Here is a 26209-nt window from a genome sequence, read left to right on the forward strand (position 1 = left end):
ATTGTATAACAGTGTAGCTCACAAGGGGTGACAGTGTGATTGTGAAAACCTTGTGGATTGCACTCCCTTTATCCAGTGTATGGAAGGATGAGTAGAAAAATGGGGACAAAAACTAAATGAAAAATAGGGTGGAATGGAGGGGATGATTTGGGTGTTCTTTTTTACTTTTATTTTTTATTCTTATTCTGATTCTTTCTGATGTAAGGAAAACATTCAAAAACAGATTGGGGTGATGAAGGCAAAACTATATGCTGGTACTGTGATTGTACACCATGGATGATTGTATGGTATGTGAATATATTTCAATAAAAATGAATTTAACTTAAAAAAGAAGAGTGACTTATTCAAATGTCCTCTAAAGTAAGATTAGCTTTCTTTTGTAGAACATATGTCTACATATCTTTCACTATCTTTATTTTCATTTTCCTTTCATTAAATGTATTACAGAAGTTTTCCACAAATATTTTTACAACGGGATTGCAATGTTTAGTTTAAATGTAAAATTTTAACCTAAATAAAACTTGTAACTTAAAAAAACAAAAAACTTGAGCATCCAAATATAAACGCATTGAGATAGACAGGACATGGCCTCCTTACAAAAGTGAGACTGTGTCATGGGCAGCCCTGAAAAGAGGGATGGAGGACGGTGCAGCCACGTCCCTGCTAACATTTGGCCTCATACAAGAAGGCAATACATAATGAACCACCTCACCACACATACACCAACACATCAACACACCACACACACATAAACACTTCAGTTCTGCCATCTTTTATAGTTTCCTAGAGCTATGGGGTAGAAAGTCAGGAAAACAGTAGATAGAACTCATATGCTCAGAAAAAAATCTGAACTCCCTAACTGTTAAAATTCTTCACGAGTAAGTGGATAATGAGCACAGATTGGAAAGTGAGATGCTTTTCCTTCTGGTCTGGGATGATGAGGACAAGATAAAACTTGAAAGAGGGAGAAAATTATTTTTATTGATGTTATAGATTCCCCTTGCCTGTGAGCTAAAACATAAAAGCTAAAACTAATTTATTTGAAGATTTACAAATGCATTTGAAGAATTACAGTCTTACCTTATGGTAAACATAAAAACTATACATATATTTAAATTTTTTTCTGGTCCTGTGATTTTTTCCCCCCCCGGGAAATCATTTTCTATGGTTAAAAAAATACTTTTACAACACACAATAATTTCCCTGGTTTTAAAAGACTCACAGAAATGTGATTGGGTAAATAATTTATAATATCAGAGATTTAGAAAAAAAAAGAGGCTTTTTAAAAATTCAGTGATATGGAAGGCATATATGTAGACATTTTTCAAATTGCATTAGAGCATCTTCTCTGATAAAGCTCTTTGATTTTATATTAAACTTCTAAAATATTTATTCTAAACAATAATCATAATTCTTGCTCTTACTTTCAATTTTTTGCCTAGTAACTGAAAACACATTTCACATCTTCCTGCCTAGAAGACCCTGAAACAAAATCTATATACCTCCTGATAAATCTTAATGGCTTAGAAACTGTTGTAAGACCATGATTTCAAATTGCAGCTACTTCTCCAGAATGCTTCTAAGATAACAACAACAACAACAAAAATTAGAAAACCCACCAAAGCCACAGAAAAACAAAAGCTCCATAAAACTTGATGGTACAGGTCAATTGGGCCCATATTCCAGAAAGGGCTTATTTAAAGTCTGATTTACAACATTTTTATGTGAATCTCAAAACATTCTTGTATGTAATTTTCTGGAACCACAACATACTAACACAGTACTTTCTGAATTAGAAAGCAGAAAATTGCTAGAATTCCATCCTGTCAAGACAACTGAGAAAAATACAAGCAGTTCTGTGGGATCAGTAAAAGGACAGGAACTTTGGGTAACAAAGAAGCTAGTTTTCAAACAATAACAGAAAAGAATTGTACCAAACTCTTTGCCTGTTAGCCTACTTCAAATCCCTCCACCTTTGGTTCCCCTCCAAAGCTCATATAAATGCAGGAATGCAAGACAGCAGGGGAAAGTATTAAAAATATAAACATCTCCTTTAACTTCACACAATTCCAAGAATATGACATTTTCAAAACAGAAAATTAAAATAAGGTGACATTCTTAAAGATGTTGCCCCCCTTAAAAACAAAAACAAAGTAGAAGTTATTTTAAGGAATGCGGCATGTGGAAGAAAATCACAAACAACTGAACACTGTGCATAGTGAGAAAGTAATAGTATCACCACCAACAGTACATATGAGCTCAGATTAACTGTTTGTAAAATATTTGCCCACATTGAAAAATAAACAACATTAGCCCTCGGCTAACAGAGAGCACAATTGCACCATTGTCAGCAGCAGAGTTTGGCTTTCAAAATACACCATGCTTTAAATCGTAGTAGAACAAAATGCTTATTTTTCTCCAAGAATGTTGAATTGGAGCAAGAATAGACCGGATGCAACCAATTATTTCCTTACCTTAAAAACAAGCAATATATTTGCACCCTTAGCAAGAACAGTCAAAGCTAGAGCTTTGCCATCAGAGTTCTTTGGATCTAAAAATACTAAGATTTTTCTCAGCAAAAACAACTTTTTGATTATTTATTACATTTTTGTACATTTGAAATAACAGCTTCATCTTTAAAAGTCGTTTAAAATGATGACTGGGATTAAATCACCCAATGCACTCACTCGCTAAGCATTTGCTAGGCAGTTCTGCTGTGCAGGGGATACATTAAATACTCCATCCCTGCCTGGAAGGAGTGTTCCGAATGATTTTGGGCAGGCTTGGATTTTTGCTTCAGTTTCACTTTTCCTGATTGCCAATGAGATTCAATCGCTTGACTCCCTCTTTTGCCCACTTACCAACTAAGATGCTTTGTCATTCTCATTTTTATTGGTAGAAATTAATTAGCTATTCTGCATCATAATCACTATTCTTTACACTCATCACTTGTTTCTTATGTGCATTCCTAATATATTCTTCCATCCATTGTTTGTCACACATTAATGTTAATTAGTCAAATTTAGCATTTCCTCTAAATATTTTTGTTTTTGAGTCTAAGAAATCCTTCTCTATCCCAATGTCATAAAGACAAGCACAGAAGAAACCATGGAATTGCTGTTCACATTTAGGCTACAAATCCACTAGCAATTTAATTTTGTGTATGATGTGAGGTAGGGGTCAAGATTTTTACTGTATAAGTTAATGGTACCCGTATCATTTATTGAAAAGGGTTTGTCAAATGCGAAGAGGGAATAGATCTACAAGTGGATTCCTGACCTCAGTCCAGAGAGATCTGTGCCCTAACACTCCTGTTAGCCTGGCTTCTTAGTGCTAGATCCTTGGGGAAAGATAATATTGCCTTGTTCACATTCTGGATCCAGTACCCACTGCAGCACATGGCAGTGAGGAAAATATTTGTTAATTAACAAATGAACACAAGGCCCTTCATAATCTAGCTACCATCACCTTCTAGGGGCACACACTATACGCTTTGGAAATACTGATGCATTTTTTCTTCCTGTGCCTTTGCACTTCCTGTTGCTTCCTGTGTGGAAAGTCCTTACCTACCTGCCTTACCAAGTAGCCAACTGGCCTGAGAACACTGACTAATTTCTCTAGGAAGAGCCCAGTGCCTTCTTCTTATGTATCCTCATAGCACCCTATCACCACCTTCATGTAATGCCTGCTAAACTGTACTACAAGCCACCAGCCAGTGAGCTCCCTTTAGGATCTCTACCACAAATCAAGGCTCAATGTGTAGAATATTTGAGCCACCGGAGATTTTCCAGCCTGCACAGGTCAGAGAATTTAGGGACTTATACCAGCTTGGGGACTGTATATGAGCTCCACATGGGCATCCGGAAAGCTTTTCCATAGCTGCTCATGAAGTCCCTGTGGTAAAGGAGACAGTGTTCCTTGTCCTTCTGTATAACCTGGGGCCTCTTGTTTTCTGTTTCTATTACTAAAAGAAAATAAAAGAAAAGAAAATATGTTGGTGACATTAGTAAATGCTTTCATGCATGAAGTAATAACTACCACTGAGCAATGGTTTGTTATGTGGCAGGCACTCTGCTAAATATTTTACATGCTTTACCTCTTTGATTTCTTATAACAACCCTACGAGATAGATATTATTATCCCATTTTACAGATTAGGAGACAGTGGTTTAGCCAACTAATTTGCCAAATCTACAGGCTAAGCAAGGATTTAAAGCCTCCTCTCCTTATGTTTTACATATTACCTGGACTTATTTGAAGAGACAAAACCACAAAATCAAACATGACCTATTTAATCATTGTCATAGGAAATGCATTGGAATTTTATTACAAATGTATCCTAATGTATTCATCCTTTTTCTTGTGTACTATTGCAATCTAAATATCCATCAAGAATGGAATGGTTAAAAACACCTGCAGAAAGCACTTGCCATGGACTAACACCCTGCAGATCATTAGATTAGATTAATTAGATTCGAGTAAATTAGAAGACCACCCTGAAGGCTGCCACATATACTGAGCTCCTACTGTGTACCAGGCTCTGTTCCAAGGGCACACACATAGAAGTCCACTGAATCGTCATAGTAGCTCTGTAAAGTAGGAATCCCCCTTCATAAATGATGAAACTGAGGGTCAGAGAGTTTAAGAAATGTGCCCAAGGCCAAACAACTATAAGGGGTGAAGGCTGAATTTGAACACTTTTTCCCACAAGGCTATTCTGCAAATGCACATGATCGGATAGGGAGGGATCCCAACAAACAGTGGGATGATCTGCAGAATTATAAACACCCAGGAAAAGCCCTGCGAAAACACCAGCTACCTCCAGGAGTGGGGAGGGTAGGAGATTTGCTCAATCTATAATATTTTAGTTTTTTAAATACTAAAAATGTATGTATACATTACTGTGTAAGTGTAGGAATTTGAAAGACAAATAAAAAGTAAGCTAAACAAAATGGGAAGATTGTGAAAAGCATTCATGTGAGGTTACTTCCAACTAACCTGTAGTATGAGGTCTGCAAACTTTTTCTATAAAAGCAAGACAGTAAATATCTTAGACATTGAGGGGCAATAGTATCTGTGTCTTAACTTACAAGGCTCTATTGCTGCAGTGCCAAAGAAGCCACAGGCACTAGGTAAATGAATGAGGTTGGCCATGGCCCAATAAAACATTATTTATGGGCACAGAACTTTGAATTTCTTATAATTTTTTATATCATGAAATATTACCTTTTGTTTTTTCCCCAAATATTCAAAAATGTGAAAAATATTTTATAGTTCATGGGATGTACCAAAGAGACAGGAGGTCAGATGTGGGGCCACAATTGGCAAATCCCTACTCCAGCACTTTGCTACTTAGAGTGACATCCAGGTGAGGCCTGGGGACCAGCAGTGACAGCAACACCTGGGAGCTTGTAGACATGCAGAATCTCAGACTTTCCAAGGATGTGCAGAAACAGGATGCACATTTGTTAAGATCCCCAGGTGCTGGATTGTTGCTGATGTCCTCACAAACACTGAGGATGGATGGCTTGGTATGCTGAGCCCCCTATCTTGGGCCTTGCCCTTATGAAGCTTGTTACTGCAAAGGAGAAGCTAAACCTGCTTATAATTGTGCCTAAGAGTCTCCCCCGGAGCGCCTCTTTGTCGCTCAGATGTGGCCTCTCTCTCTAAGCCAACTCGGCAGGTGAACTCACTGCCCTCCCCGCTATGTGGGCTGACTCCCAGGGGTGTAAATGTCCCTGGCAACCCAGGATATGACTCCCAGGGATGAATCTGGACCCAGCATCATGGGATTGAGAACATCTTCTTGACCAAAAGGGGGATGCAAAAGGAAACAAAGTTTCAGTGGCTGAGAGATTCCAAATGGAGTCAAGAGGTCACTCTGGTGGGCATTCTATATAGACAACACTTTTCAAGTTTTAATATATTGGGATAGCTAGAAGTAAATACCTGAAACTATCAAACTGCAACCCAGTAGCCTTGACTCTTGAAGACGATTGTATAGCAATGCAGCTTACGAAGGGTGACAGTGTGATTGTGAAAGTCTTGTGGATCACACTCCGTTTATTCAGTATATGGATGGATGAATAGAAAAATGGGGACAAAAACTAAATGAAAAATAGGATGGGGGATGATTTGGGTGTTTCTTTCATCACTTTTATTTTTTATTCTTATTTTTACTTTTTCTGGTATAAGGAAAATGTTCAAAAAAATAGATTGGGGTGATAAATGCACAACTATATGATAGTACTGTGAACAGTTGATTGTACACTGTGGATGATTGTATGATATGTGAATATATCTGAATAAAACTGAATTAAAAAAAAGATCCCCAGGTACTTTACATGCACAATAAAGGTTGAAAAGCATATGTCTATGTTCTAGTTTGCTAATGCTGTGAACTGCAAAACACCAGAGATGGAGTGGCTTTTATAAAAAGGGGGTTTATTTGGATACACAGTTACAGTCTTAAGGCCATAAAGTGTCCAAGGTAACACATCAGTAATCGGGTACCTTCACTGGAGGATGGCCAATGGCGTCCGGAAAACCTCTGTTAGCTGGGAAGGCACGTGGCTGGCATCTGCTCCAAAGTTCTGGTTTCAAAATGGCTTTCTCCCCAGGACGTTCCTCTCTAGCAAGCTTGCTCCTCTTCAAAACATCACTCACAGCTGCACTGAGTTCCGTCTCTTTGAGTCAGCTCATTTATATGGCTCCACTGATCAAGGCCCACCCTGAATGGGTGGGGCCATGCCTCCATGGGAACATCTCATCACAGTCATCACCCACAGCTGGGTGGGGCACATTCCAAACAAATCTAATCAGCACCAAAACGTCTGCCCCACAAGTCTACATCAAAGATAATGGCGTTTGGGGGACACAATACATTCAAACTGGCACAGTCTAGGACACTGTCATTGTCCTACTGCGGGTGACTGAGCTTGTACCTCGGCTTGCCAGGCCTGGGCCAGGGGACCTGATCACCCCCTGGGGAGGGTAGTAGGTACGGGCGTGAGTGCCCTCTGCAGCCCCCCCGAGCCTGGGGAGCGAGGTCAAGGCAGCTCCCTTTTCCTCACCCAAAATGCCACTGGCAGGGGAGGCTTGCCGGAGGAAACCGCCTTTCTCCCAACTGCCCTTTCCCCACTTCCTTATCTTACCCACTCACTCCCTGGTGCCAAGGCCACTCCTGCCACCGCCAGCGCGCATGCACCGTGGCCAGAACAACCCCCGCCCCACTGCAACGGCTCCGGCGTTCTCTCAGAACCAATCCTAGCCCCTATCCCTTCAATATTGCCATTTAAGGCTACTTCACCTCCTTTCCAGCCCTGCCCTTCTTACCAGCCTATATAACCTGTAATCACCCCTGAATAAATCTCTTTGGCGCATACTCCTACTGGATGAAGAGTGTCTTGTCCCTATCGCCGCCCTCCATACCTTGCACGCCTCCCGCCGAGGACCCCGGCCACGTCCTCCGCCTCGCCCTCGCCTCCGGGAAAGAGCCCCCCGCCGCCGGTACCCTTTAAGCAGCCCCGAGAGCTGAGGGCTCAGCTACCGGCCGCCCCTCCCCCTAGAAGCAGTAACCGCGACCGCAACTGGTGCCCCGTGTGAGGAACGTCTCCACACAACAGTTTGGCAGGTCGCCCGCTCGCCCGGACGCCTCTCCAGCTTCCCGTTTCCTCGCCTGCAAGGTAGGGCCGCCTCTCCTTCGCCGCTTCCAGAGCCGTGGGAGGTTCACTGCTCCGAAGCCGCTCCTCCCTTCCCCCACGCTCTCTTCGTCCTCTTGTATGCGCACTTCTATGACCCCCGTTCCTCCTAACGCTCTCCCTCTTCCCCTCCATTACTTTGCTGTAGTTCTTTGTATCTTTGTTTCCTCATTTGGCGCCGTGTGCCTCTTTGCAACCGCCCCCCCCCCCCGACTACTCCCGTTGCCGGAGGGCACTGCTTTCCGCTCTCGCCGTCTCCTTCGGCCTTGCGGCCACGGTTTATCTCATTCTCTCTGCTCGGTAAACAACCCCCCCTCCTCCCCCCTCAGCTATGGGTAATCGTCTGTCTACGTGCCAGGCACCTCAAGTTCGTGCTCTGGCCGGTCTCCTAGACACTCATCGCTACAAAGTGTCTGTTTGGCAGCTGCAAGTATACTGGGACCTCCTGCTGCCCTTTAACCCATGGCTCACCACTTGCCATCTTTGGGACCCTGTTACTTATGATCGTCTTATTAATCAAGTCACTAACGCCATGGAACATGAGAGCAAGCGCTTCCCTCCCGGCTTGCTCCCCACCTTGATAACCATCCGCTCCTGCCTTCAAGGCTCCCTCCCCCCTGATCGAGGCCCCGTTAAATCCAAGGAGGCCCTATCAACCCAGCCAACAGATTCAGATAGCGATACTAATTCAAATCATGACTCGGACACGGAGTCCTTAGTCGAGCAGATTAACAACGCGCTCGAGGTGACTCCCAAAAAGCAAAATAACACTGCGCCACGCCAAGATGGCGAACTTCCTCCTTCTTCTTCCATCGAGGGGAGGAAATGCTCCGGCGATGACATCAGCCCTAAGCTGGGCCGGAAACCGCATACGCTTTACCCCGCCCTTCCACAGGGCGGAGTTAGTCCACCATCTTATGCCTTGGGCCCCGCCCTTTCACAGGGCGGGGCTGATCCACCATTTTGTGTCTTAGCCACGCCCACCGCGCCGCCATCTTGCGACGCTTGGGGCCTCCCACTCCCACCTCCCCCTTCGGCGAGCTCCCCCTCGGAGCCGCTACCGGCAGCTGCCGCCGCTCCTCCCACCCCACCGGCTAACAACCCCTGGCTGCCTTCTACACCTCAAGGCAACCTTTGGGGCAACACTCCCCCTACCCCCACTCCCGCACCAAACCCTCTGCAGGCGCGTCCTCCTTTCTCTCGTGCTTTTCGCTGCTTTCCTCTTAACCTTGCCCCCACCCCACAGAAACCGTATGACTGGTATCCCATTGACTCCGATACTATCAAGCAGCTTCGCAGGGCCGTCAAGGAGGACGGGTTAGGTAGCCCATACGCTTCCCAAATACTGCAGAATCTCGGCATGGACTATTGCATCCCCCAAGACTGGGCCTCGCTTGCCCGTTCCATTCTTAACCCCGGTCAGTTTATTGACTGGCGTGCTCACTTCCAGGCAGAAGCAGCTCAGCAAAGTGAGCAAGACGCAGCCCTTGGAGTCTATCATCCCCCCGAAGCCTATTTGGGCACTGGAGCGTTTCTAAGTGCGTCTGCTTATATTAATGTCCCTGCTACCTTCTGGACTGTCCTCAGAGGCATCGCCTTACGCGCGTTTGCCAATTGCTCTGCCCGTCGACCTAACAAATTTACCAAGCTCTTCCAGGAGCCAAATGAGCCTTTCGCCACCTTTGTCTCCAGAGTCGAAGAAACCTGCGCTCAAAAGGTAAGTGATCCCCAGGCCCAATATTACATGTGCCCATCCTCAAATCCTGGAAAATCGTACTGTAATTCCCCCAACGAGTACTACTGTGCATACTGGGGGTGTGAAACACTAACCACTAATTGGAAGCCTCCTGTTCCTAATCATTACCTTGCCTTAAAATGGACCCCTACAGGGTGCAAACTCCCTACAGTTAACTGGCTCGGCCAAAAAAGTGAGGGATCCTGCACACATCTTAATCTTACAGTGCAGCTCCCCACTAATCCCTCCTGGTTACTCGGTCAAACTTAAGGCTTCAGAATCTATGAGAAAGGAGCCAACCGAGGATCACTTATTCTTATAAGAAAGGAGGCAATAAACCAACCAAAGAAAGATACTATTATAAAAAAGCCCTTTAATATTAGTCCCAACCAAGTCATTAACCCCCTTTTTCCACAGCCCTCCAGCCGCACTTCAAGTACAAGCAGCGCATCCGGAGGCCGCACCTCAGCTGCAAACAGCGCATCGCCTACCCCACCACCCCAGCTTCCTCTGCCCCCTTCTCATTATTCCTCTCCCCTCCTCAGCCTCATCCAAGCCGCCTTTGCCTCAGTAAACTCCTCCAACCCCAATTTTACCTCATCCTGCTGGCTCTGCCTCTCCACCTCTTCCTCTCTATACGAGCCCATTGCCTCCAACCTCTCCTTTTCAGAAAGCACAGAAAACAGCCCCTTGGAATGCAATTGGAATACCTCTGCCGTCCCCCTGACCTTTCATTCAGTCTCCTATACGGGAAAGTGCGTCCGCCCTCGCTCCAGTAACTCTCCCAACCTCACTGCCTGTGCCAGCTACTCATCTCCCAGCAGCTCAGCCAAATTTCTCATTCCTCATAACTCCTCCCAATGGCTCTGCTCCTCTACAGGACTTACCCCCTGTCTCAGCACGAATGTCATCAATGAATATAAAGAAACTTGCCTCCTAATTGTCCTTATCCCTAGGGTCTTATACCACAGCGAAGAAGACTTCTTCCTCCATCTGGAAAAAACTGCAGCTCCTGCCCCACTGCAAAAGCGAGAGCCCATCACCGCCCTCACAATTGCCTCCCTCCTAGGTCTTGCCGGCACTGGCACCGGAATCGCTGCACTAGCCAGTCAAGACTCCGCCCTAACTCACCTCAGGGCGGCTGTTGACGAAGACATTCATCACTTACAAAACGCTATTTACCATCTAAAAAATTCTGTCAATTCCCTCTCTGAAGTAGTGCTCCAAAACCGCCGAGGTCTTGACCCTCTCCTCCTCAAAGAAGGAGGCCTCTGCGCCGCCCTAGGAGAAGAGTGCTGTGTTTATGCCAATTCCACAGGTCTCGTCGAGGACAGCCTGAAAAGGGTCCGAGAGGGACTGGAAAAGCGTAAAAGAGATCGTGAAGCCACCAGTTATTGGTCCAGTTTTTTCACTCCCATCCTCCCATACATCCTTCCTTTTCTTGGCCCCTTATTAATAATTATTCTAGCTCTCATCTTAGGACCCTGCCTCATCCGCAAAATTGTCCAGCTTGTAAGAAAACAAACGGATGCCATTTTTTCCTCGTTCGTGCAAATCCAGTATCAGCGACTCGCCACCTCTGACGCCCCCCACTCCAAGATGACAGTCAACCCTCCGCGACCTCAACGCCACCGGTCGACTCGCCAACCGCGAGGCCCCTCTCAATCACCTGAACATCGCTCTCACCTCGAGTTCCAGCTTCTCTGAACCCCTGAACTTTAAACCCCTCACCTTCACCCAGCCCGCTGCAGCGAAGCCATTGTCAAGCGCCCGGGCACCACACCAACACTGAGCTCCAGCCTCGCTGAGCCACCGTCAACCCCTTTTTTCCCTTCCCTGACCTCCCCCTTCCCTCACCCTTAGCGGGCCTCTCCGGTAAAGCCTCTTCCTCTAATTAGAAAAGAAAGGGGAATTGCGGGTGACTGAGCTTGTACCTCGGCTTGCCAGGCCTGGGCCAGGGGACCTGATCACCCCCTGGGGAGGGTAGTAGGTACGGGCGTGAGTGCCCTCTGCAGCCCCCCCGAGCCTGGGGAGCGAGGTCAAGGCAGCTCCCTTTTCCTCACCCAAAATGCCACTGGCAGGGGAGGCTTGCCGGAGGAAACCGCCTTTCTCCCAACTGCCCTTTCCCCACTTCCTTATCTTACCCACTCACTCCCTGGTGCCAAGGCCACTCCTGCCACCGCCAGCGCGCATGCACCGTGGCCAGAACAACCCCCGCCCCGCTGCAACGGCTCCTGCGTTCTCTCAGAACCAATCCTAGCCCCTATCCCTTCAGTATTGCCATTTAAGGCTGCTTCACCTCCTTTCCAGCCCTGCCCTTCTTACCAGCCTATATAACCTGTAATCACCCCTGAATAAATCTCTTTGGCGCATACTCCTACTGGATGAAGAGTGTCTTGTCCTTATCGCCGCCCTCCACACCTTGCACGCCTCCCGCTGAGAGTCCTCCGCCTCGCCCTCGCCTCCGGGAAAGAGCCCCCGCCGCCGGTACCCTTTAAGCAGCCCCGAGAGCTGAGGGCTCAGCTACCGGCCGCCCCTCCCCCTAGAAGCAGTAACCGCGACCGCATCCTACAATATTCTTTTCTAAATTATGCAGTTTTTGTTGTACTACCATGTGTTTTTAATAAGTACCTGTAATATATTAACACTAAATTTCTTTTTCTCAGTAATCTAATGTGCATTTGTACTTCACCTCAACTTTACCTAGATTTATATGATCTTTACAAATTTACAGATCCCTTATACAGACATTATCCTACATAACCCTCCCAATAATTCTCTAACTTAGCTGAAAGGATTATCCTCATTTTACAATAATGCTAAAAGAGACACAAAAAGACTAAGTGGCTTCCCAAAGTCTATCGGGGAGCAGAGACTAAAGTCAATTGTGACAAATTTCCTGGGCCAGCCTTCTTTCTACACTATCGTGTGACCTTTTAAAAGTATAGCATTTAAATATATTTTTCTAATTTTAGAATCACATAGTCCTTTTAGACTCTTAATCCAAAATAATAGTTTTCAAAAGGAGAATATTAAGTTCAGGTAAAGGGTCTTGCCCAAGTCTAGAGAGCTAGTGAAAGTGCACATTAACAAAATTTTAAAACAAAAAACAATATACCAAGTTGCAGATTGAGATAAGTCCCCAATTTCTGATGACTTAATTTCAGTTATTGAAGTGGATGAATTTGCCAGTTCGGTCCCCGTGAAGAGTGCAATCAAGACGCAGACAAGAGGGGCTGAGAGCCCACGGGGTCATGTGTCTCCCGGGCGCCCCCGAGGATGGACCATGCCTTGATCCTATTCCCAGAGCCCACCTGGGCCTCCGCCTGGGGCTGTCTTCCCAAGGCCGAGCCAGTGGCTGGTGCCCCCACAGCACTGAGGCATGGCTCCTGGGGGCCAGTGGATGGAGACTGGACTTGCAGGCTGGGTGACCCATGTGTGTGGGGGCACCTCGTACCCAGATTGGATACCACAGTGAGAAGAGAATGGGGCAGGCTGAGGGCTTCTTCCTGCCCTGCCAGGTTCCAGAGAATTCCTAGGAGTCAGGATGCTCTCAAACCTTTGTCATGCAAGCAGGATAGACTTTAGGCAATTTATTAGTCTGATTTGAGGCTGTTACAATATTTGGACATATGGTCAGTGGGCCTGCATTTGTAAAGTCTTATTATACTGCTGGCTATTTTTATTAAGCCAGGAACACATCAGTAGCTATGAAGGAATAACCTTTTCCTATTGGGTCGGACTAGATGTTCTCAACCTTGGCTGCTCATTATAATGACCTGGAGAACTTATATTCACAATCATGTGAGGGCCACACCCTGAAACAATGAAATCAAATGATCCCAGAGTAGAGCTAAGGCATTGGGGGTTTTATTATCATTTTATTTATTTATTTATTTATTTAAATATATTATCCCAGAAATTTTAATGTGCAACCAAAATAAAAAACTTGGGTTAGGAGGATGTCTCTGCAATACTAGTCTCCTCCTACTCCACCCAGACTCCAATAATCTCCTGGGGTAAGAATGGACCTTTGCAGAATTTCCAGTGTGGTTGGCCATCGTGTACTGAGGCAGGGTGGCTTCCCCTCTGGAATGGGTGTGCTTGGGCAGAAATTGAGAGCAGGTGGGATGGGACAGACGGGCATGGGAGGGTCTCCAAGAAAAACCCTGGAATCAACCCAGAGGTTCTGTCAGTCAGCAGAATCACTAATTCTCACCACAAATGCAAGAATACTTGAAAGATAACAGGTGATGACACTTATGCTGCAGGGCAGGCCGTAAATTCTTCCAATCGATTAGCTCCTTTCATCCTTACAGTGACATGAGGTGGGAACCGACCTCACGGATGAGTCCAGGAGGCACAGAGAGGGTAAGTCATCTGCCCCAGTGTACACTAGAGTCACCTGTACAAGAACATCCTCTAAACCCAACGTCAGACTTAACACATTTCCTATTGACTTACTTTCCTTTTGATTGAGATTTAGCATTTGATTCATGTTTTCTAGATCAATGGCCTGCAAAAAAATGGAGGGAAAAAGTAAGTTGAAGTGGTAACAGCTTTTAAAGGGTGATCAAGACCATTCTGTGGTAATTACATGTAAGTGTTTTATTACAGGACAATGAAGCCAGACTAACAAGTTTAATTCTGATTTTTCTTATTCTGAAATAAAGAGACATTTCTACTAAATATCTCACTGCCTGTGTGAGTTTGCAAAGACGTGAGATGAAGCATTCTGATCACAGCTCGTATCAATATCTGAGCTGTGAATGTCGATTCCAGTACATTCTCATGCTTTGCTATGAATATAAATGACTTAAGAATCTTTTTAAAATGTGGACTCTAATTCAGTAAGCCTGAGGTAGGGCCTCAGGTTCTGAGTCTTTAACCAGATTGTCAGTGAGGATGATGGCGGTCACAGGCCCACTCTGAGTAGCAAGGGGCCTCCTTTACAAAGAACTTGGAGCTTAAAGTTCGATAAACAAAGATTCTGTGACCTTGGACAAATTAACTCATTTCTTTGATCCCTTGTTATCTCTAAAGTGGGGGGTAAAATGCCCACTCTGTAATGGCACATTAAGGATTAGGGGCTGTAAAGTCTTCACCCACCAGGCTATAAGCAACAAGTCTTACCTGAGGCTGCAGGTGTTTGTTTAGCTCTACAACCACATTTGGAGCTTGGCATAAAGCTGCCTTGACCTTAGTCTTAATTGATGGATTCTGGATAACTGAACTCCAATTTCATTCTGAAATTCCAGCCTTACCCGGGGGCTCCCATTCTCTTGCTGGAGGCTTGGGCCTTGTATTTCAAGCTCCTGTTCTGACCCCCTGCCCTTGGGGCCCCATCTACCACTGATTTTTCACCTGTCTCCTTTTGGGATCTGAAGTCCTGCTCCTGAGCTCAGCCTGGTGCCTCATCCACCACAAGGACTTTCCCATCACGGGCTGTCTGTTGGCATCTCCCAAGTATGGCCTGATAAGGATTCTCCACTGGGGCCCAAAAGACTCCCTACCACTTTCATCTGGGATTCTCCCTGTCAACTGTTTGTCTGGGCCATTCTGAAATAAGACCCAATCTACCCCCCTTGGGAGTGCCAGGCTGTTCTCTGGGCACTTCCTGCTGAGTGGACCCCAAAGCAGCTCCCCCAGGGGCAGGTCTAAATCCAGCTCATGATCCCTATCTCCCTCTAGCTCATTCTGCTCTAAATAACCAACCATAACCATCCAATGCTTCAACTGTAAGAGGAAAGGTTTATGAGGAAATCAAATATAGATTCAGGTGTCTACTCTTTTGAATGTTTCAGAACAGTTAGCTTGCAATGGAATTAATTTCCAATAGGGATTTTCCATTTACAAAGCACATTCACGTGTTTACTCTTCTCATGTGTGTATTACAATCTCGCATTTACAGGTGAGGCTCAGAAATCGCACACCATAAATATCTGAGTCTGAAAATAAACCAGCTGTCAGCTACCCCAGTCATAGACCAGTTGGCTTGCTCACATTTTTATGGATACATGAAGCTATTACTCATATTTTTTAGCTTGGGGAATGAACACTATAGAGAATCTGTGGGCAATGGATTAGTGAAGCCACAAACAGAAGACTTTGACACTTCGTCAGCAGGGGATGGCTCATAAAAAGGCACCGTCAGAAGATGGTTCAAACTATCATGCATACCATTGTTTGTGGCTGGCTGAGTGTGTAGAAGATCTGTTTAAAAAAAAAAAATAAATAAGGAGAAAGTACTTATCAGTTTGAAGGTAGGTCCTGGGAGGGGAGGGAGGGACAAATGTCTGCAGTTACATTTCCTTAATAAATTCTGCTGCAATGCAATGTGGACTGCGCTGGCCACTGAGGTCACTGCTATCTCCCCAGTTTCCACTACCTTATCTTTCTAGGGAAGAGGAGCAGACACTGCAGATGCACCCCAAGAAACGCTCATGAACTGTACGTTCTGCCAGAGGAAAGGGGCATCACTTAGTGATCACGTTGTTCTTTAAGTATCATTTTCTAGTATAGCTATTGTCATAGTAAAAACAAGTTTAGAGAAGTTAAATAATTTATAGTCTTAAGCTTAGCATATTGACTTAGTTAAATGAAAATTCTTTAAGAACAGAAATACTTTAAAATTTTTGCTTAGAATCTCAAGAATTTTTTCTAATTTTTTCTATAAAAACAAGGCATGGCAACATTTTACAAACACAGCCTTTTCAGTGGCTCCTGCTGAATTCCACCAAATAGATCTCTCCTAGGCCTGGAATCCTAACTAATTCCTTCTGACCCTCCCTGCCAAGGGCCAGCAGCCCTGAGCCCAAACTCACCATGGGAACCAGGAATTTAAGATGCTAAGGCTGAACTGGTTGTTTTTAAAGGATCCTTATGAAGTCTTTAAGTTATACTCAATCACTCCAAGCCAGTGGAGAGAGTAAGAGAGACAACTGTGAGCATTTTAATAGACAAGTTGCTAAAGCTAAAGGAGAAATTGCAGCTTACTCATCTTTAAGGTTCTGTAATATTGAGTATAATAATGTGTCTCTCCAAATAGGATTTTCTCCCCAGTCTTTTATGTCAGGTGCCTTCTCTCTATAAATACAAGGAAATACTTGTATTTTTAGCTTCTTTTTCTCCTTTGAAAGTTTTAAGTGTTATTATGTGTATCTACTTTTATTATAATTAAATTGCAAATAGTACCCCATTAAAAGAAAAGCCTGGTCTCCTGAGATCTAATGTGTATCAACAAGTAGGAAAACAAACACAAAATTTACTCTTAGCTGAAAGCTCAATAATTTTTCCTAGTCTTTTCTACTTTTTATCTTCTTAATACAGAGCTTTCAGCCTCTAGGATTTCATTTATCACCAATTTAAAAAATACATATTTTAAACAATATCTCTCTTTGTTGGTGAATTTACATGGGTGTACTTACCACACATTAGGTTATAGAGTTCAGTATTTTCAAATGGTTCAATATCAGTCTTCTCTTTAAAACTGGGTGCTTGTGCCAAAAAGAGAGACTAGGGGTAATAGTCATACTATTAGTCACCTCCCAAACCATAAACAGATGTCCTAGCAGCTCTCTTATTTGCAATCCAGGCCTTGGTCAGGCTTTCTTTTCAGTCTTTGAAAATGATTTTTAAATCATTCTGCCGGCTGTTCTTGAGCGGATCACAACCAAAATAGAATCCCTGTTGTGCTAACCTCTGCCCTCACCTGCTCCCCCAGCACCACACCTGCCAACAGAGCAGCAGGAAACGGGCAGCAGTGACAACCCACCAGCACAACTCTACAAGGGCTGGGCAATCCACATTAGAAAGTCATCCAACATCATACGGCATTTTCATATCCCCTTATATCATTGCTCAAATATGTGAATAAATGATAAAAAAATGTTCAAGTTTCTAAGCACTAAATATTTGCACAACTTCCCAATCCACTTATTTCTCAAATACATCTCCCTTTACTATTAGGAAGAAGGGATATAAATATTTTGATTTGTATTTCATCAGTGTTAACATAGTTGTATTATTTATAACAGATCAAGATGTTTGTGATTGTAAACAACTAGAACTGTCAAACATAGATGAGTAACTCTTTTCTGGTAACAGTTTAGTGTGTGTATGTATAATTCCCCTGCCCCCACCAGGATACTCAGCAAAGAATTGGAGGCATAGGTTTATATTTGTAGTTGAATTAATTATCATATAGTATCCTAATTAATAGAAAAACTTTACTGCAAAGATTTTCCAAATACCTACATGGATGTAAGTCACCATGACAAAGTTAAGAGACAATATTTTCATATGGATTGTGGCATTTTGTTCTGGGATATATATGTATATATCTTCTTTTACTCCTTTCACTCTTAGACTCACTCCCACCCCAGGGCCTTGGCACTGGCTACTCCTTCTGCCCAATGCACTTGTCCCACAGAGTTCAAAGGTTAATTCCTTAACCTCCATCAAGTCTCTGCTCAAATGTGACCTTGATGAAGCCGAAGCTCTCTGTTATAATCACTGTGTGTCAATTAGAGATGTGAATGAAGCAGATCTGGTAGGACTAAGGCAAATCAGATTAAAGGGTAAAGGACAAAATTGACAATGTTTTAAAACTCCAACTTCTGTGTCAGACCAAAAGAAGAGATGTTTATTTGGTGCAAAATCTATATTTTCTGTAGCATACTATATAATTTGATTTGTATGGTCAGTTCATTCAAACACCACAATTACATGGAACATTGAATATGGAGTGAGATCTGGTTGCTTTGTACAGGTTAGTGTGGTGCCCCAATAAGTCCCAAAGTAATGTGGGCAGAGAATAAATATGTGTTTGCAAAGCCCCCTTGAGGGACTGGGGAAAAATGTGGAAATATTAAACTTCCCCACTTGGGGAAATACTGATATTCTCACATGCATTGGAGACTACCAGTTTAGATGACTGGGCCCTCAATCTTGAGGCTTGCCCTTATGAAGCTTGTACTGCAACAGAGGGGCTGAGCCTACTTAGAATTATGCCTAAGAGTCACCCCCAGAGAACCTCTTTTGTTGCTCAGATGTGGCCTTTTTCTCTCTAAGCCAACTCAGCAAGTAAACTCACTGCCCTCCCCGCTACGTAAAACATGACTCCCAGAGGTGTAAATCTCCCAGGCAATGTGGGACATGACTCTCAGGGATGAGCCTGGACCCAGCATCGTGGGATTGAGAAAGACTTCTTGATGAAAAGGGGGAAGAGAAATGAAACAAAGTGAAGTTTCAGTGACTGAGAGATTTCAAACAGAGTCGAGAGGTCATTCTGGAAGTTATTCTTGTGCATTATGTAAATATCCTTTTTTCAGTTTTTAGTGTATTAGAATAGCTAGAGGGGAATACCTGAAACTGTTGAACTGCAATCCTGTAGCCTTGATTCTTAAAGATGATTGTATAACTGTATAGCTTATACAGCGTGACTGTGTGATTGTGAAATTCTTGTGGCTCACACTCCCTTTATCCAGTGTATGGACAGATAAATAGACAAATGGAGACAAAAATGAAATGAATAATAGGGGGGATGGGAGGGATGGGATGTTTTATGTGTTCTTTTTTACTTTAATTTTTATTCTTATTCATTTTTTTTTTGCAGTAATGAAGATGTTCAAAAATTGATTGTAGTGATGAGTGCACAACTATATGACGATACTGTGAACAACTGATTGTACACCACAGATCATTTTATAGTATGTGAACATATCTCAGTAAAACTGAGTTTAAAAACATGCAGTTTAGTTACCTCCATGTTCTTAAACTCGTCGTAGCTGTGGCTACCTCCTCCACAGTCTGAGTTTGCTTTATTCCTATAAAGAAACAGTATTATTATACTCTGGTAAATATAGTGATGTGAGCCCTTAGTAAAAACTCAGCTTTAGCAGATTTTATTTGGCTTCTGCTTTTATATAGGTAATTTTTTCTGTCAACAACAGCATAAATATAATGATTTTCATGCTCAAAAGCATAACGATAGAGGAACAAACAGAATGGTGGGGGAGAAGGAAGGGGAATTCCAGGGCCTGAAAATAGAATTCAGAAGTTGTTGACTATTAGACATTGACAGAAAAAAAAAATATTGATAAAAGCAGACACAAAAATAAAAAAACAAGAATGCGTCCTCAAGTTCCCCTGTACCTTTATACATCAATGACTGCATGATTAAGAACAGGTTGATTACTGTGTTAGTTTAAGCAACAAAAAAATAAATCTTTGGAATTGGAATATTGATTTTTATTTTACAGTTGAGATGTCTAGAAAAATAAAAGTATGAACAAAAAATATTCAGGGTAAGTTAATTAAAACACTTTATAAGGAAAAGTTAGTATATTCTGTAAGTTCAGAGTTCATTTTTAACTTTTGGTATTTTCTTCCATAAGAGGTTGGCCCTGCCTATTTTTTGAATGACTTTTCAAATTTAATTAACTGTCTTTCATCTACTTTGTTGGATTTTAATCTTTGAATTGAGCTGTTAGCTATTTTATATATGGTTGGATTGTATGCTTGGAAAAAAAAGTGATAAGTGTACCTAGATTTTTTGTAAAACAACTGAATTTTATACAGGTTCAAATTTCATCTCTGAAGGGAATAAAAGACTCCTGTTTCAAAGGACAGGACTTAAAAACTAGTTTATCTCACTGCTTCCCCTCCGGAACAAACACACAAATGCAGACACAGACACACACTCACAATGTTATTCTTTTACATTGTCAGCTCATCTGAGAGCAGGACTTTAAGTTAGTATCTTAAAATATCAGCTTTTAAAAATTAATAACTGAGTCTTGCTCAGCTTAAAGAAAAAGTTAAAACAAATCATAAAATAGGAAGTAACCATGAATGTCCAAGCCACACCCAACTCCCAGTAGAGGGAGAAAACAGGGCTTCCAAAATCCCTGGAATGGGGAAGACAAGAGGAGTCCAAATTTATAAGGATTTAAATTTCGGTATGCCAGGGCTCAGTCCATATCCATAACTAAGTTTATTTAAAAATATATATATATATGATGGCATAGACTAAAATTTTTACAATACACTTTTATTCTTATTGCCTAGATTTCTGGTTCTCCAACAGCACCAGAATTATTTGGGGATAATTAAGTTTTAATTTCTATGTAGGAAGCTAGAATGAGTGTTCACAAATGAAAGAAAAAGATATTTTGAACCAAGTCGTCAGTAGCATTTTGTGAAATTAATCCTTCATTTACACTTCCACCTTCAGAAAAATCTTTCTTACATATGTTTACAATTCCTAACTCACCTCAGTTAGAAAACTATAGTAAATATTGCAAAATTACATTCAGAAGCAATGAATAAAAACATTGTTTGAAAAAGCTCTATCCACTTTGTTGCTTTTCAAGTGAACACCTGAGAAAGATGCTCTCTTTTTGCTAACTTATGTTTTCCAACCAGTAATTTGGCTCTGAAATTTACATATGGAAAAATGGAAGCTGGCATTTGGAAAGGACAACTTGATCTTATCTTTCATAGTTGAGCTCAAGTTCCAAGTACTATATGAAATCTTTTGGAACTAATTCCCTATTATCTTCTCTATGTCTAATTATAAAGCTGAATCAAGGCTTGATTTCTCTGCCACAAGAGGGAGATGAGCAAAACTTCTCTCCTGATACACTATCAGTGCCAAGTCCTAGTGGTTCTTTCTGTGTAGTACTTTTCTCATTTGTTCCTTTCTTTCTTCTTCTACAGCCACTATTCTAAGCTGGATCCTTATCACCTGTGTCCTGAACAAATTTCCTAATAGGTCATCCCACCTTCAGAAGTTCAGAATCTTCCCACATAACAGAGCTACAGTTATACATACACACACATACACACATATACACACACCATTAGTTCCAGTTAACAAAATCACTGCTGGAAATGGCAACCAATGTTCTAACAAGCACAAATGTGGGACAGGATATGATACACCAGGCCTATCCTGGAGAATCTGGAACATAAGTTAACTGTACAGACTTTCTAGTGACATGCCCCTACCTTGCCTTAGCCTCCCCTCCACTTCACAGCTGCTACTGGGCTGTCACAGTGGAGAGGACTGGATCACCTTTTCAACTCATCTCCCAGCTTCTCACTTGAGCGTCCTCCTCCAAAAAGTAACTATACTGAGCTCTCCAAAATGCAAATCTTGCTATATTCGCCTCTGGGCACCTCATATCTACCAAGAGTCTCCTTCTTCCTTCAGGATGAAAGTCACCCAGGTAAGATCCTTCATGCAGTGAGTGCCTTCATTCACCTGGTGTTCCAGCAATCCTGAACTGCCTGCAGTTGCTGGTAGATAGTTCTTCTGTCCAGAACCTGCTTCCTTCTCTCTACCTTTCCTTCCCCACCCCTCCCAAAGCCCTTATCAGCCCCTAATTATTCATCCTTATTATTAGTGTAGTACTGGTAATGTATTCCTATTAAATATAGTCTATAATATGCAATGGGTAGTTTTTCCATATACCGTTCTGCTAACTCTTTGATCAAAGTGGTTGTTTAAAGGCACGTATCCCACAGATCAGTGCTTAAATTACTGTTTGCATGATATACTTCTACCCTTCCTTAACCCAGGGTTGCAGAGGGTTTAAGAAGGCAATTGTCCTGAGAAGAGCAACTGATAAAGAAGTGCCTCTAGCAGGACACAGCCTGGCAGTGCACAAGACTTGGCAAGAAGGTGGCTGACTTCTGGCCAAGAAAAGGGATCTCCTTCCTGTTGCAGACACAGTTCCCGTAAGGGCTTGGGAAACTGAGCTCCCACTCACAGGGCACAAAGTGCATAACCACATGGGGTGGACCTGCCATAAGGCAGCATTTACTCTAACTCATCCTGAGGCTTCAAAACCCAGCTCAAGAACCATACCAGGTGGCATCCTCTGACTGTCCTTGACGCTCACACCCGAGGGTGTGTTGCACCCTTCCTGCTTCCCTGCGCCTTTCCCTCCTAAGGCAGCAGGTATCATACCTGATTAGAATTGTTGCCTGACCCCCCAACTTTGCAAAGCACTCTGGGGTGGGGGTCTATCTGTTATCTCTGGTTCTTAGTAAGGTGCCTGGGACTTATTTGTCAATTGTTATTCTAAAATATAAAGCTATCATTCATGTTTTCTGAAAGAGCACTTTAATAGTATTTCAAATATAGATTCAAATCATTGTGTTTCCCCAAATTAGTAAAATATTTTAGGCAAAATATGGATGATGATGATGATGGAAACAGATTACACTAACAGATGATGTTTCTATAATGTCGACAAGGGAATCTAATCTAACCACCAAATACTGCATATTATTGCTCAAAAAGACAGTTTCATTCAACAACTAGGTCGACTGAGATTCACATTTTAAGAGTTGGTGGTTGAGTGAACCCAGGATTAAATCAGATTAGATTCTATAGTTGCTCTTGTTAGGTTGTATTTAAATTTTCCTTTGATAATAAACTAATTTAACTTATACCTTAATGGCAAGAGAATAATAAAACCAGGCTAATCGTGTGTAACAGAGGAAGAAGATGAAGCCCTGAGCCATTAGCCTTTCCAAAGTCTCACAAGTAGCTAGAGAGGAGCCAGGGGCTTTGAACTCTTAGGTCGCTGAGGACCGTTCAAAAATATACAAAGCTCATAATCTGAGACTGGATATTAATGTTTGATACCCAGGGGTATTCTAGCTGCTGGACTCTCATCCTGTGGTTTCATAACCCCCAGGTCCTGTTGCCAGATGGACAAGGTTTTTTCTTCACTCTGCCCTTAACTACTTTGGTCTCACCCTCCTAACAGTAAATACTTGGAGAGCATACCCGCATTGGGAAATATATTTATTTATACATTACATACATAAATTACCAACAATCATGTATCTTAATACTAGTAAAGTTTAATTTGTTCACATATTTTGGGGTTAAGTGTTTTTAGAAAATGTTGTCCTAAGTCACCGCACTGCCCACCGATGTCTGTAAGGGGCTGTGATGCTGCACTCCCGGGTAGAGCAGCCATCGCCATCTAGTGGTCAAGTGTGAAACTGCGCATCCTCTGGCCTAGCTGTGCACTGCTTGGGTTGACCAGTAGTTTCATAAAATAGGCCCTGTCAAATCCTTCAGCTCTTTACCCTGCAACACAATGATATTGGAGCCCAGCTCCCTGCTTTTGTTTCCTCTTTTCTTTCTTCGTCAGACATATCCTTCAGCCACTTGTCTGTTTTATAATAATGTTTGAGACATGGGTTTAACCATCCTCTTGGGTATTATGTAGCATATGAAACAAGATAGACCAGAAAATGGACTCAATTATGTCTACTAACCAATGTGAAAAAAATACTGCAGTGAAGTACAAAAGTAGGAGACATTAGTGTAACTACCAGAAAGTGTATATTTATTTATTCTGTGGCTCACTGTTGTCTCCACTAGAGCACATGTTCCCTGAGGGCAGGAGCTGTGCCTCTACCCTAAATTTCTGGAACAGAGCATGGCACACATATAGCCAGAAGGCAATACAGTATTGTTGACTCAGTCTTAACTGGTTAATTGGAGATGGAGTAATCCAAAATGGCTTTGATTTTCTCTAAACACAGTTATATTTTGCAAATGCTCAATGATCAACTTGAATTTTAATTAGAGCAAAAGTAATAAAGATTAAGACTACTTGGTTGTCCTTACAGTCACAAAGTTCTCTTTTTTTAAAAAAAAAAAAAACCGCAGACATGACAACTATCTTAAGGAGCCATCTAATCAACTGCTTACCAGCCTGGAAGAAAAGATACCAACTTTATCTTGTCTGTGCCTAAAGACTAACCAGAGACAAGGCTCCGAAATGTGCTGACACCAACAGGAACAGATTCTTCCTTCTACCTAATTCTCATCTTTATTGTGAAGATCAGGATGCCAAGATCACTGGGCTCACAACAACAAGTTCAAATACAGAAGGGCTAGATAGTATGGTAGTATGTAAAAAGGTCAAGAAAATGTCAATGTTCAGGGAAAATTCTATGACCGGAATGGCAGACTAAGGTTAAGTACACTTATGATGAAAGATGGTTGCTAAAAGTGTTATATGTAAATAGACACAAGAACCTCACAGCCAGCCACTGCCACTCCAGTAGGAGATGAACTTTCTCGATTCCGACATTGTTGGCATAGTGCAGTCGTGGGGGCAAATCAGGAGTTAAATAGGGTTTGAAATGTTGATCAGGTTTTCGGCACTGAAAAACAGGAAATTATTTCTTCATGAAACATAAAATGGGCAAACTGCTTCAAATTTTCCTTTTCTAAGACTATTTAAGTACTTTTGAAAATCAAGGTGATTTAAGCTCAGTTAATAAAATAGGAACATTAAATCTGTTATCAGTGGGGTCACATTCCCTAATTACATTGTCTTGATTGTTGCAAAACTAGGTTGCAGGCAGAAATCTCAAATAAATCATAATTTGGTTTTTCAAGGCTTTAAGTTTTTATTCCTGGGCATATATCAAACCATAATGAATCTCTCTTCCTTTTTTAATGTAGAATAGGTATAAGTAATAAGTCTAGATTTAGAGTGGCAATAATATTTCAATATAAATTATATATGAAAAGTGTTTAACATATTAGTAAATATGCACATTTTTAAAAATAAGCTTAATTGAACAAAAAACCTCACAATTTACTCAATTTACTCTTTAAAAACCTACATTTGCTTAATTTCGAATTGCCAACAGATTTAGAAATGTCATAAAATCTCCATATTTATGAAAACATCATAGTTTCCACATAAAAATATTTTAAAATGATTGTTGTAATTTTGTAATTATGGTGTACTTTTAAATGGTGTAAAATGCAAGTCATGTTATTCATGTGAAATATTTAGGAAACAAGAAATGCTTTTCTGCTTCATGAACTTTTAGAAGGGCCAGAGGAGAAAAGAATAAACTTACAGGTAAGAATAAAGGGAAATGAATTTCTTTCCTATTTCCTCATTTTCTCATTTATTTTAAAATTCAGTATTTCATAAATATTAATACCAGTGTCATACTCAATTTATTTAAGAAAATAGAAGGTAAGATATTGAACAAAACACAGTTTAAAAAGAAATATAGAAAATGGAAAGCAAAAAGAATTACAGAGAGAGGCGGGGCAAGATGGCAGACTGGTGAGCTGTATGTTTCAGTCACTCCTCCAGGAAAGTAGGTAGAAAGCCAGGAACTGCGTGGACTGGACACCACAGAGCAATCTGACTTTGGGCATACTTCATACAACACTCATGAAAACGTGGAACTGCTGAGATCAGCGAAATCTGTAAGTTTTTGCGGCCAGGGGACCCGCGCCCCTCCCTGCCAGGCTCAGTCCCGGGGGAGGAGGGGCTGTCAGCTCCGGGAAGGAGAAGGGAGAACTGAAGTGGCAGCCCTTATCGGAAACTCATTCTACTGATCCAAAATCCAACCATAGATAGACTGAGACCAGACACCAGAGAATCTGAGAGCAGCCAGCCCAGCAGAGAGGAGACAGGCATAGAAAAAAAACAACACGAAAAACTCCAAAATAAAAGCGGAGGATTTTTGGAGTTCTGGTGAACATAGAAAGGGGAAGGGCCCTGAGGCACATATGCAAATCCTGAAGAAAAGCTGATCTCTCTGCCCTGTGGACCTTTCCTTAATGGCCCTGGTTGCTTTGTCTCTTAGCATTTCAATAACCCATTAGATCTCTGAGGAGAGCCCGTTTTTTTTTTTTTTTAATCCTTTTTTCTTTTTCTAAAACAATTACTCTAAGAAGCCCAATACAGAAAGCTTCAAAGACTTGC

The 26209-nt window shown here is 42.2% G+C and overlaps 1 pseudogene; it reads right to left on the minus strand.

Annotated features, from left to right (window-relative positions):
* Nucleotides 1-26209, minus strand: part of LOC119540478 — a 256014-nt pseudogene that overhangs the window by 29089 nt on the left and 200716 nt on the right.

The sequence above is a fragment of the Choloepus didactylus genome, chromosome 7 (genome assembly GCF_015220235.1).
Source record: "Choloepus didactylus isolate mChoDid1 chromosome 7, mChoDid1.pri, whole genome shotgun sequence".
Lineage (NCBI taxonomy): Eukaryota > Metazoa > Chordata > Mammalia > Pilosa > Megalonychidae > Choloepus > Choloepus didactylus.